Consider the following 13,283-nt stretch of genomic DNA (forward strand, 5'->3'; position numbering starts at 1 on the left):
GGACATTCACACCTTCTTGCAGCTGAACAACTCCTCTCCCGCTTATGATCATGTGCGGTTTGATATTCGAAAATTTTCTTTCATGTTTTAAAGCAATTATTGATGGACATTCAAATCTTCTTGTAGCCGAACACATCCACTCCTGCTTTTGATGATGTATGGTAAACTTTTCTTACCCGCTTTTTACAAACTATGGTCAGACATTTAAACCTTCTTGTAGCCGAAAACCCTCCGCTCCCTCTTTTGATCATACATTGTCGGGCATTCGCACCTTATCTTACCCGCTTTTTACAAACTATAGTCAGACATTCACACCTTGCAGCTGAACCACCTCCGCTCCCTGTTTTGATCATGTATGGTCTGGCAATACTACCTTTTCTTACCCGTTTGTGAGTAATTAATCCCAAAATATTGAGCATAAAATAAGTCTTTATGCTGATGATGTATTACTTTTCCTTCAGAATTCACAGACGTCTCTCAGTCACACGATCACACTCATAAATAAATTCTCAGCACTTTCTGACTACTCTATCAACTGGTCTAAGACCACAGTTCTGCCCATTAACTGTAGGGTCCATAATATACCTGCGATCACTTTACAGTCAGGAAATATTAGATATTTAGGCATAAACATTTCCTCCAGGCTCTCAGAGCTAACAAAGCTAAATTATGTGCAAATATTAAAGACAGTAGAGGACGATCTCTCGTTGGAAGTCCTTACCTATATCACTTATGGGGAGAGTTACATCCATTAAAATGATGATACTACCAAAAGTTAACTATTTGTTCTCAATGATCCCCATAAAACCATCTGCTACTTGGTTTAAGTCACTAGATTCATGCATCTCCAAATTTCTGTGGAAAAACAAAACCACCACGTATTAGTTTAAAAACCCTACAGAAGACCAAGGACAGTGGTGGATTAGATTTACCTCATTTTCAGCACTATTCCTTAGACAGTAGGTTACAATATATATCAAAATGGTTTAAACCTTGTTGTTGTCACAGTTCCCAGAGACGTTGTAATCGTTGAGGATTCTATATTCACCCCCTCATTAGAGGCACGTAATACAGATTGATGACACTGAATCTTCTTCTCTGTTCATTGCTAGCATCATTCCCAGCATCGTAAGTGTTCGTGGCATTGTTAGCCTCTTCTTCTGGATCTTGATATCGAGAATCCTTTTGTATTTCTGGTTTGTCAGTCCTCTGTCTTCGTTCACCGGAGTCTTTGTCTTTTTGTCCTTGAGTTTGGTGATTTTTTCTTCTTTTGATGCCTTGACACAATGTGACAGGTGATACCACGTGGGAGATCCTGTAACTTGGATTGCTGTCCCTGTGCTGCGAAATGGCTGTGCTGCTCAAATGTTCTCTCCTTCATCATGGTTACATGCTGCCATTCCAACATCTCGCCATTCTGACATGGGTGTCCAATTGTCGGAATGGCGACACTTCATTTTTTATCAAACGTCCCACCATTCCGACACTTTTTTCCTCCTATGGTCGGAATGGCGGTATGTTTTTTGTTTTTTTTAACATACCGCCATTCCAACAGTTCCTTTTAATAGCCTATTTTTTACCCAAAACATTTTGCACTAATGATATGCCGGCCCAAATACGCCCTAAAGTTTGGCGCACAAGCTTTGCACATGCAGAGGCCACAGCCTCGCAAACAAACTTTAATAATCTATTATCAAAATCCCCTGAATTTCAAATATAAAAATACAGATATTAATGTAACTCTGGCGAGACTGAAACTGATTAAGCAGAAATACAGTGTCAGTGAGCTGTCACAGCAGCCAGCTGGAGCGGAGCTCTCCACAGAGCCCATGCGTCTTTTGCACGCTGTCATCATATGCAAAAGTAATAATTGCAATTACAGATATCACGGCTACTGCACAGGACACAGTTGCGAGCACTCTGCCTTGCCTTGCCAATAGGAGAAGAGAGAAATGACAGCATAGAACGTATAAAACACAACAAAATGCAGTAAAAACGTTTATTCATGATATTCACGTGATTTATGAGTACTCACTCCAATTTTGGGAAGCGCGGATGGGTTTTGCGCATTTGGCACAAACACACAGCCGCAACGGTTGTAGCTTTATACAGCCTGTTGATATCTTAAGGACCTAACTGGTCACACCTGGGAGTAAATGTCATGTAGAGATTGTTTTTACATGACATTACAGCTGAACATATAGCTTTCATCCACAAACCAACGTGGGAGAGCCCGAAGACGCATGTGCCAGACGCACATAGGCATGCGTAAAACCAATTTTGACCACTTCATACTGTTTATTTGCTTTCTTTTAGTTAACTTTCGTTTCTTTTGGATTCTTGTGCGTGTTATGGAGCCGTTTTGGTCCATGTTTGTAAGCCTTTTTTTCCTGGATTAAATTTTCGGAAGTTGAAACAAGTGGCATTGGAGTGTGTGATTGAAAACCACCGCGGACTGCTTCTCCTCCTCCAGTTGCCGAGACTTTGTGTTTTTAATAACGCTTATCTATAAACATGTTAAACATATAAATTGCATGAACAGAAAGAAGGGACTCACCTGTTGAGTAACACACATTTCCTTATACGGAAAGCCTTGACGGAATGGTGGGACATTTGAACGTCAGAATAGCGGGATGTCGCAATGGTGGGATGTCGGAATGGTGGGACGTTTGCATGTCGGAATGGTGGTATGTCGGAATGGTGGTATGTCGGAATGGTGGGATGTCGGAATAGCGGGATGTCGGAATGGCGGGATTTCGGAATGGGTGTTGCCACCCCCTTCATCATATACACAGTTATTTATACATCACCTTCCACCATGAAGCGTTGTCCCTTTTTGTTTCTCTCTTTGTTCTTAAAATGCTGTTATGCATGTCTAAACCAATCCATTAAATTAGATCATTTTGGCAGTAAAGCGATCTACAATGTGCTTGGTCGCAAAGCTGCTCATCTGTGGTAAACAGCTCTTCAGAAAGGCATTCTTCAATTGATTTCACTAATTCTATGTAATAATTTTGTGATTTCCTACAAAACTACACTTCTTCTCCCATCTGTCTGAGTATTTAATATCGTCTGGGTCCCGTTAAAACATGTATTTTTCCCATATAATTCCTTGTTTGCTTTAAAACAAGTATTCCCCATTTTCTATCCCTTCAGTAGCCAACCAGTTTGTATGGAGTACACTGGAGCAACTTGACTGATCAGTAAAACACTGCTTTTGTTGTCACCGCAAGGCTTCCCCCGTCGGTTGTTTCACTGAGACACTACTGAGTAACTATAACTCAACACAGTTTATACACATAACATTCATATACATACTAACAAACAAACAAACAATTATTTATCGCAATTTTCTCATCTCTGTTTGAACGTACACCCAGGTAAATATTCCTGTAGTCTTCTCATACCGACTATGGACCCATTCATTGTTTAACTTCACTGTTTTGCAAATCCTAATTGAATATTACACATTGACATTGAACTTTACTTGATAAGCAGGTCTTCATTGCATTCAGCAGCCTATATGTGAGCATCTATGTGTAAGCTGTTCTTCTTTGCATTTATCAGCAGCAAGCAATTCTTCATTGCACATGCATATGAAAATAGTAAAACAATTCCAATGCGTTAGCGAAACCTTCTATATCAGGAGTGTCCATCATGATACTGGGAATAGAACCTCTTTCCCAGAATAGTTCAACCTTCATTACTCAACTGATCATAACTCCGCAATGAGCACATTTCAAAGTATCATTCCTCTACATATATTCAAAATTCTTATATTTGTTGATGTCATTCTGTGTGCATGTGGCCTAAACCCAATCTCTGTGTGGCAATTTTAATTTAAACAAGTTGAACTCTGCCTCTGATCATTTAAAAAAGGTGTGTACCAATATCAACCTTTCTCAGGTAATTACTGATCCTACAAAACCAAAGAGATCCTTCAAGGTTGTCCCTGATTGGCTCAATCTTAACAAATCAAAGGTAGAAAATCCGCAGTATCTGAACTTGGTGTTAGTTATCACTGCTCAATAGCCTGTATCAGAATTGCAAAAATGAAAACATTAGGTCCACGCTTGGTATCCAGATCCTGAAACATCTCCATGAGCAGGCTTTTTTTTAACTGATCTGTTGAATAGTTATATGACACTGTTAAAATCCCAGATGAAGATCTAGCACTTGACCATTTTTGTAAATCTTCTAATTCCATAGTTGATAAACACGCCCCTTTTAAAAAGTATAGAACTTAGAACAGGTCTATCCCTGGCTTTCGGCAGAACTGTCTTCTTTACTTTTTTTTCCCCTTGTCCTGTTCAGCATTATGTCAGAAGAATTGTAGTCTGAATACCTTTGATGCCAAACAGATTTGTTTTGCCAAGGGAAGTTTTATAAATGTAAAGCTCCCCTTGATGCCCATTTATTTATTTCTGTTTACAATATATGACATGAACTGAACTGAACCGGACCGGGGGACAAGGAAAGAAGAAGAGGAAAGAAGAGGAAACAGAACAAAAATAGAAACAAAAACCAGACAACCAGCTGCTACACCTGTAAAAAACAAAACAGACAACAATCCATGGCCTATGAGGGGAATCCAGCCTTAGCGCCACCAGGAGCACCTGAAAGCAGACAAGCAGAGAAAAAACAAACACACAAACAAACAAAAACAAGCACAAGAAGCGGCAATCGCATACAACACAGCTGTGGATATAGATGACCTGAGACGACATGGTAATACATCAACTGCTTAGTGACCATGCTACTGGACTAATGAATGTGTGTGTGTGTGTGTGTGTGTGTGAGAACATGCAACACCCATGGCACAGGACCTACATGATAACCGTGCTTAGTTATGAGTGTATAAGCGTACAGGGCCACAATCCACAGCCCAGATTGTTCTTCGCTTTCCAGTTCATGAGAATAGTTTTCTTTGCGATACATAACACTGTGACAACCATGTGTGCTGAGTTAATTTCCATGTTGATGTTGTCTAAGTCACCCAGTATGCACAGTGTGGGGCATGCAGGGATGCTACACTTTAGCCATGTTGATAGGTCCTCACAGACTTCAAGCCAGAACTTCTGGACAGGCGCACAAAACCACAAAGCATGTGCATAATCATCAGGTGTGTTATCTGTGCAATGTGAGCAGATGTTTGAGTGTGTTAGACCCATCCTGAACATCCTTTGTCCTGTATAGTGTGTTCTATGAAGGATTTTGTATTGTATGAGCTGTAAATTAGGATTTCGAGTCATTATGAAGGTGTTCAAACATATTTGTGGTTAGAAGCTATGACCAGAACTGATGGATAAATCTGCCTCCCATTTTGAGGATGGAAGAGACATTGTGTCATCTATCTTAGACAATAATTTATATATTTTTGATAGTAGTTTTGGGGTACAGCTGCTTAGAAATTCTGCTACCCTAGTCGGGGGTTGTAAGTCTGGTTGGTGGAGGATATATCCATCCATCCATCCATCATCTGCCGCTTATCCGGGGGTCGGGTCGCGGGGGCAGCAGCTTGAGCAGAGAAACCCAGACGTCTCTGTCCCCGGCCACTTCCTCCAGCTCTTCCGGGGGGACCCCGAGGTGTTCCCAGGCCAGCCGAGAGACATAGTCTCTCCAACGTGTCCTGGGTCTCCCCCGGGGTCTCCTCCCAGTGGGACGTGCCCGGAACACCTCCCCAGGGAGGCGCCCAGGGGGCATCCTAACCAGATGCCCGAGCCACCTCATCTGACTCCTCTCAATGCGGAGGAGCAGCGGTTCTACTCCGAGCCCCTCCCGGATGACTGAGCTTCTCACCCTATCTCTAAGGGAGAGCCCAGACACCCTGCGGAGGAAACCCATTTCGGCCGCTTGTATTCGCGATCTTGTTCTTTCGGTCACTACCCACAACTCGTGACCATAGGTGAGGATGGGAACGTAGATTGACCAGTAAGTAGAGAGCTTCGCCTTCTGGCTCAGCTCCCTCGACGGGTCGGTCGGTGCAGAGCCTGCAACACTGCAGGTGCCGCACCGATCCGCCCGTCAATCTCCCGCTCCATTCGTCCGTCACTCGTGAACAAGACCCCGAGATACTTGAACTCCTCCTCTTGGGGAAGGATCTCATTCCCGACCCGGAGAGAGCATTCCACCCTTTTCCGGCTGAGAACCATAGTCTCGGATTTGGAGGTGCTGATTCTCATCCCAGCCGCTTCACACTCGGCTGCGAATCACTCCAGTGAGAGCTGAAGGTCACGGCCTGACGACGCTAACAGAACCACATCATCTGCAAAAAGCAGAGACCCGAATCTGAGGTCGCCAAATGGGACACCCTCAACGCCCTGGCTCCGCCTAGAAATTCTGTCCATAAAAGTTAGGAACAGAATCGGTGACAAAGGGCAGCCCTGACGGAGTCCAACTCTCACCGGAAACGTATCCGACTTACTGCCGGCAATGCGGACCAAACTCTGGCACCGGTCATACAGAGACCGAACGGCCCCTATCAAGGGGTCCGGCACTCCATATTCCCGGAGCACCCCCCACAGGACTCCACGAGGGACACGGTCGAACGCTTTCTCCAAGTCCACAAAACACATGTAGACTGGTTGGGCGAACTCCCATGCACCCTCCAGGATCCTGCCGAGGGTATAGAGCTGGTCCACTGTTCCACGGCCAGGACGAAAGCCACACTGCATCTCCTGAATCCGAGGCTCGATTATCCGACGGATCCTCCTCTCCAATACCCCCGAATAGACCTTACCAGGGAGGCTGAGGAGTGTGATACCCCTATAGTTGGAACACACCCTCCGGTCCCCCTTTTTAAAGAGGGGGACCACCACCCCAATCTGCCAGTCCAGAGGCACTGTCCCCGATGTCCACGCGATACTGCAGAGGCGTGTCAGCCAAGAGAGCCCTACAACATCCAGAGCCTTGAGAAACTCAGGACGGACCTCATCCACCCCCGGGGCCTTGCCACCGAGGAACTTTTTAACCACCTCGGCAACCTCAGCCCCAGAAATGGGAGGCCCCGTCTCCGAGCTCTCCGACTCTGCCTCTTCCGAGCACGTGTTGGTAGGATTGAGGAGTTCCTCGAAGTACTCCCCCCACTGACTCACAACATCCCTAGTTGAGGTCAGCAAAGCCCCGTCCGCACTGTAAACAGTGTTGACTGTGAGCCGCTTCCCCCCCCTGAGACGCCGGATGGTGGACCAGAATCTTTTCGAGGCCGTCCGGAAATCGTTCTCCATGGTCTCACCGAACTCCTCCCAGGCCCGAGTTTTTGCCTCAGCAACCGCCGAAGCCGCGGCCCGTCTGGCCCGTCGGTACCTATCAGCTTCTTCCAGGGTCCCACTGGCCAAAAAGGCCCGATAGGACTCCTTCTTCAGCTTGACGGCTTCCCTCACCACTGGTGTCCACCAGCAGGTTCGAGGGTTGCCGCCACGACAGGCACCGACCACCTTACGGCCACAACTCCGACCAGCTGCCTCAGCAATGGAGTCACGGAACATGGCCCATTCAATGTCCCCCACCTCAAATATGGTTGAAGCTCTGCCGGAGGTGGAAGTTAAAGCTCCTTCTGATGGGGGATTCTGACAAACGCTCCCAGCAGACCCTCACAATACGTTTGGGCCTGCCAGATCTGATCGGCATCCTCCCCCACCAGCGGAGCCAACTCACCACCAGGTGGTGATCAGTTGACAGCTCCGCCCCTCTCTTCACCCGAGTGTCCAGGACATACGGCCGCAAGTCCGATGATACAACCACAAAGTCGATCATCGAACTGCGGCCAAGGGTGTCCTGGTGCCAAGTGCACATATGGACACCCTTATGCCTGAACATGGTGTTCGTTATGGACAGTCTATGACTGGCACAGAAGTCCAACAACATAACACCACTCTGATTCAGATCGGGGGGGCCGTTCCTCCCAATCACACCCCTCCAGGTCTCACTGTCATTGCCCACGTGAGCATTGAAGTCCCCCAGCAGAATGAGGGAGTCTCCGGTAGGAGCATTCTCTGACCATAGTTTGTAAAAAGCGGGTAAGAAAAGGTTCGAATGCCCGAACATACACCATCAAAGGAGGGAGCGGAGTTGTTCGGCTACTAAAAGATGTGAAAGTCCGACTATGGTTTGTAAAAAGCGGGAAAGAAAAGGTGCTAATGCCCGACAATGTATGATCAAAAGAGGGAGTGGAGGTTTTCGGCTGTAAGAAGGTCTGAATGTCCAACTATAATTTGTAAAAACCGGGTAAGAAAAGGCTTGAAAGCCCGACTATACACCATCATAAGCGGGAGAGGAGGTGTTCAGCTGCAAGAACGTGTGAATGTCCACCCATAATTACTGAAAAATGGGTAAGAAAAGGTGCGAATGCCCAAACATACATCATCAAAAGCAGGAGTGGATGTGTTGGGCTACAAGAAGGTTTGAACGTCCGACCATGGTTTTTAAAAAACGGGTAAGAAAAGGTGCGAATGCCCGACAATGTATGATCAAAAGAGGAGCGGAGGTTTTTGGCTACAAGAAGGTTTGAATGTCCGACCATAGTTTGTAAAAAGCGGGTAAGAAAAGGTTCAAATGCCTGACTATACACCATCAAAAGCGGGAGCGGAGGTGTTCCGCTGTATGACGGTGTGAATGTCCGACCATAGTTGATAAAAAACGGGTAAGAAAAGGTTAAAATACCCGACTGTACACAATAAATAGGGGGAGCGGAGTTGTTCGGCTACAAGAAGGTGTGAAAGTCCAACCATGGTTTGTAAAAAGCTGGTAAGAAAAAGTTCGAATGCCCGAATATATACCATCAAAAGCGGAAGCGGAGGTGTTCGGCTGCAAGAAGGTGTGAACGTCCGACCAAAGTTTGTAAAAAGCAGTTAAGAAAAGGTTCAAATATCCAACCAAACATAATCAAAAGCGGGAGCAGAGCTGTTCGACTGCAAGTAGGTGTGAATGTCCAGCCATAATTACTCACAAACGGGTAAGAAAAGGTAGTATTGCCAGACCATACATGATCAAAACAGGGAGCGGAGGTGGTTCAGCTGCAAGGTGTGAATGTCTGACTATAGTTTGTAAAAAGCGGGTAAGATAAGGTGCGAATGCCCGACAATGTATGATCAAAAGAGGGAGCAGAGGTTTTCGGCTGCAAGAAGGTCTGAATGTCCACCCAAAATTCCTGAAAAATGGGTAAAAAATAGGTGCGAATGCCAAACCATACATCATCAAAAGCAGGAGTGGATGTGTTCGGCTACAAGAAGATTTGAATGTCCATCAATAATTGCTTTAAAACATGAAAGAAAATTTTCGAATATCAAACCGCACATGATCATAAGCGGGAGAGGAGTTGTTCAGCTGCAAGAAGGTGTGAATGTCCACCCATAATTACTGAAAAATGGGTAAGAAAAGGTGAAAATGCCCAACCATACATCATCAAAAGCAGGAGTGGATGTGTTCGGCTACAAGAAGGTTTGAATGTCCGACCATAGTTTGTAAAAAGCGGGTAAGAAAAGGTTCGAATGCCCGAACATAGACCATCAAAAGAGGGAGCGGAGGTTTTCCGCTGTAAGAAGGTGTAAATATCCGACCATAGTTGGTAAAAAGCGGGTAAGAAAAGGTTAAAATACCCGACTGTACACAATCAATAGCGGGAGCGGAGTTGTTTGGCTACAAGAAGGTGTGAAAGTCCGACCACGGTTTGTAAAAAGCGGGTAAGAAAAGGTTCGAATGCCCGAATATATACCATCAAAAGTGGAAGTGGATGTGTTCGGCTGCAAGAAGGTGTGAACGTCCGACCAAAGTTTGTAAAAAGCAGTTAAGAAAAGGTTCGAATATCCAACCAAACATAATCAAAAGCGGGAGCAGAGCTGTTCGACTGCAAGTAGGTGTGAATGTCCAGCCATAATTACTCACAAACGGGTAAGAAAAGGTAGTATTGCCAGACCATACATGATCAAAACAGGGAGCTGAGGTGGTTCAGCACCAAGGTGTGAATGTCTGACTATAGTTTGTAAAAAGCGGGTAAGATAAGGTGCGAATGCCCGACAATGTATAATCAAAAGAGGGAGCAGAGGTTTTCGGCTACAAGAAGGTTTGAATGTCCGACCATAGTTTGTAAAAAGCGGGTAAGAAAAGGTTCAAATGCCTTACTATACACCATCAAAAGCGGGAGCGGAGATGTTCCGCTGTAAGACGGTTTTAATGTCCGACCATAGTTGGTAAAAAGCGGGTAAGAAAAGGTTAAAATACCCGACTGTACACAATCAATAGCAGGAGCGGAGTTGTTCGGTTACAAGAAGGTGTGAAAGTCCAAACATCGTTTGTAAAAAGCTGGTAAGAAAAGGTTCGAATGCCCGAATATATACCATCAAAAGCGGAAGCGGAGGTGTTCGGCTGCAAGAAGGTGTGAACGTCCGACCAAAGTTGGCAAAAAGCAGTAAAGAAAAGGTTCGAATATCCAAACATAATTAAAAGCGAGAGAGATTGTGTTCAGCTGCAAGTAGGTGTGAATATCCAGCCATAATTACTCACAAACGGGTAAGAAAATGTAGTATTGCCAGACCATACATGATCAAAACAGGGAGCGGAGGTGGTTTAGCTGCAAAAAGGGGTGAATGTCCAACTAAAGTTCAAATATATTAACAAAAGCGGGAGGAGAGGTCTTCGGATTAGAGTGGTTGAGAATTTCCAACCATAATCTATAAAATGCGGTGAAAAAAAAAGGTGTGAAGGAATGAATTTTATAGCAAAATCCGAAATCATGCATAACTCCGCAGAAGGAACGTATTGCTCAACCAAAGGGATGCTTCTTTCTCATTCAGGGTAATATGAGGAACTTTATGCTTGATACATTTTAGACATGGATAACTATGAAGGACAAAGCAATTTTAACTTGGTTTGAGCAAAGCAATTCATTTTATAGGAAAATCCGAAATCGTGCAGGACTCATGAAAGTAAGCTTATTCTCGGATTCCTGATCCTCCAGTGTTGCTCTTTCCTATACTGCAAAATACAGCCTTGTTCTTTGTTGAAATCGATATAGACATTGATAAATATGAAGGACAAAGCAGTTTCCACTTTGTTTGAGTGAAGGAATTAATTTTATAGCAAAATCCCAAATCAAGCAGAACGTATGAAAATAAGCGTGTTTTCGGATTCCTGATCCTTCAGTGTTGCTATTTCTTCTACTGCAAAATAAAATGTTGTTCTTTGTTGAAGTCGATCTAGACATTGATAAATATGAAGGACAAAGCAGTTTTCACTTGGTTTGAGTGAAGGAATTCATTTTATACATAAAATCCCAAATCATGCAGAACGTATGAAAATAAGCTTATTCTCGGATTACTGATCCTTCAGTGTTGCTCTTTCTTCTACTGCAAAATCCAGTGTTGTTCTTTGTTGAAGTCAATCTAGACATTGATAAATATGAAGGACAAAGCAGTTTTAACATAGTTTGAGTGAAGGCATTCATTTATAGTAAAATCAATAATCGTGCAGAACTCATGAAAATAAGCTTATTCTCGGATTCCTAAAACTTTTGATTTGCTCTTTCTTTACTGCAAAGTACAATGTTGTTCTTTGTTGAAGTCGATCTAGACATTGATAAATATGAAGGACAAAGCAGTTTTCACTTGGTTTGAGTGAAGGATTTGCAGCTGAAAACCTCCCGCTCCCGCTTTTGATTGTGTATAGTCGGGCTTTCGAGCCTTTTCTTACCCGGTTTTTAGAAATTATGGTTGGACATTCAGACCTTGCAGCCGAAGACCTCCACTCCCTCTTTTGATCATACATTCTCGGGCATTCGCACCTTGTCTTACCCGCTTTTTACAAACTATAGTCAGACATTCACACCTTGCAGCTGAACCACCTCAGCTCCCTGTTTTGATCATGTATGGTCTGGCAATACTACCTTTCCTTACCCGTTTGTGAGTAATTATGGCTGGACATTCACACCTACTTGCAGTCGAACAGCTCTGCTCCCGCTTTTGATGGTATATATTCGGGCATTCGAACCTTTTCTTAACTGCTTTTTGCAAACTTTGGTCGGACGTTCACACCTTCTTGCAGCCGAACACCTCCGCTTCCACTTTTGATGGTATATATTCGGGCATTCGAACCTTTTCTTAGCAGCTTTTTACAAACCATGGTTGAACTTTCACACCTTCTTGTAGCCGAACAACTCCGCTCCTGCTATTGATTGTGTACAGTCAGATATTTTAACCTTTTCTTACCCGCTTTTTACCAACTATGGTCGGACAATCACACCGTCTTACAGCGGAACACCTCCGCTCCCGCTTTTGATGGTGTATAGTCAGGCATTTGAACCTTTTCTTACCCGCTTTTTACAAACTATGGTCGGACATTCAAACCTTCTTGTAGCCGAAAACCTCCGCTCCCTCTTTTGATCATACATTGTCGGGCATTCGCACCTTTTCTTACCCGTTTTTTACAAACCATGGTCGGACTGTCACACATTCTTGTAGCCAAACACATCCGCTCCCGCTATTGATTGTGTACAGTCAGGTATTTTAACCTTTTCTTACCCGTTTTTTACCAACTATGCTCGGACATTCAAACCTTCTTGTAGTCGAACACATCCACTCCTGCTTTTGATGATGTATGGTTGGGCATTCAAACCTACTTGTTGCCCACTTTTCATTAATTTTGGGTAGACATTCACACCTTGTCACAGCCAAACACCTCCGCTCCCTGTTTTGATCATGTATGGTTGGACATTCGCACCTTTTCTCACCCGCTTTTTGCCAACTATGGTCGGCTGTTCACAGCTTCCTCTCCACCATACTTGTATGGTGGGATATTCACACCCACTTGCATCCGAAGACCTTTTGTTGATATTTAGTCGGTCATTCGCAGCTTACCCGCTTTTTACAAACTATGGTCGGACGTTCACACCTTCTTGCAGCCGAACACATCCACTTCCACTTTTGATGGTATATATTCGGGCATTCGAACCTTTTCTTACCCGCTTTTTACAAACCGTGGTCGGACTTTCACACCTTCTTGTAGCCAAACAACTCCGCTCCCGCTATTGATTGTGTACAGTCGGGTATTTTAACCTTTTCTTACCCGCTTTTTACCAACTATGGTCGGACATTTACACCTTCTTACAGCGGAACACCTCCGCTCCCTCTTTTGATGGTCTATGTTCGGGCATTCGAACCTTTTCTTACCCGCTTTTTACAAACTATGGTCGGACATTCAAACTTTCTTGTAGCCGAACACATCCACTCCTGCTTTTGATGATGTATGGTTGGGCATTTTCACCTTTTCTTACCCATTTTTCAGTAATTATG

The sequence above is a fragment of the Leuresthes tenuis genome, unplaced genomic scaffold (assembly GCF_036924035.1).
Source record: "Leuresthes tenuis unplaced genomic scaffold, fLeuTen1.0.hap1 SCAF_22, whole genome shotgun sequence".
Taxonomy (NCBI): Eukaryota; Metazoa; Chordata; class Actinopteri; order Atheriniformes; family Atherinopsidae; genus Leuresthes; species Leuresthes tenuis.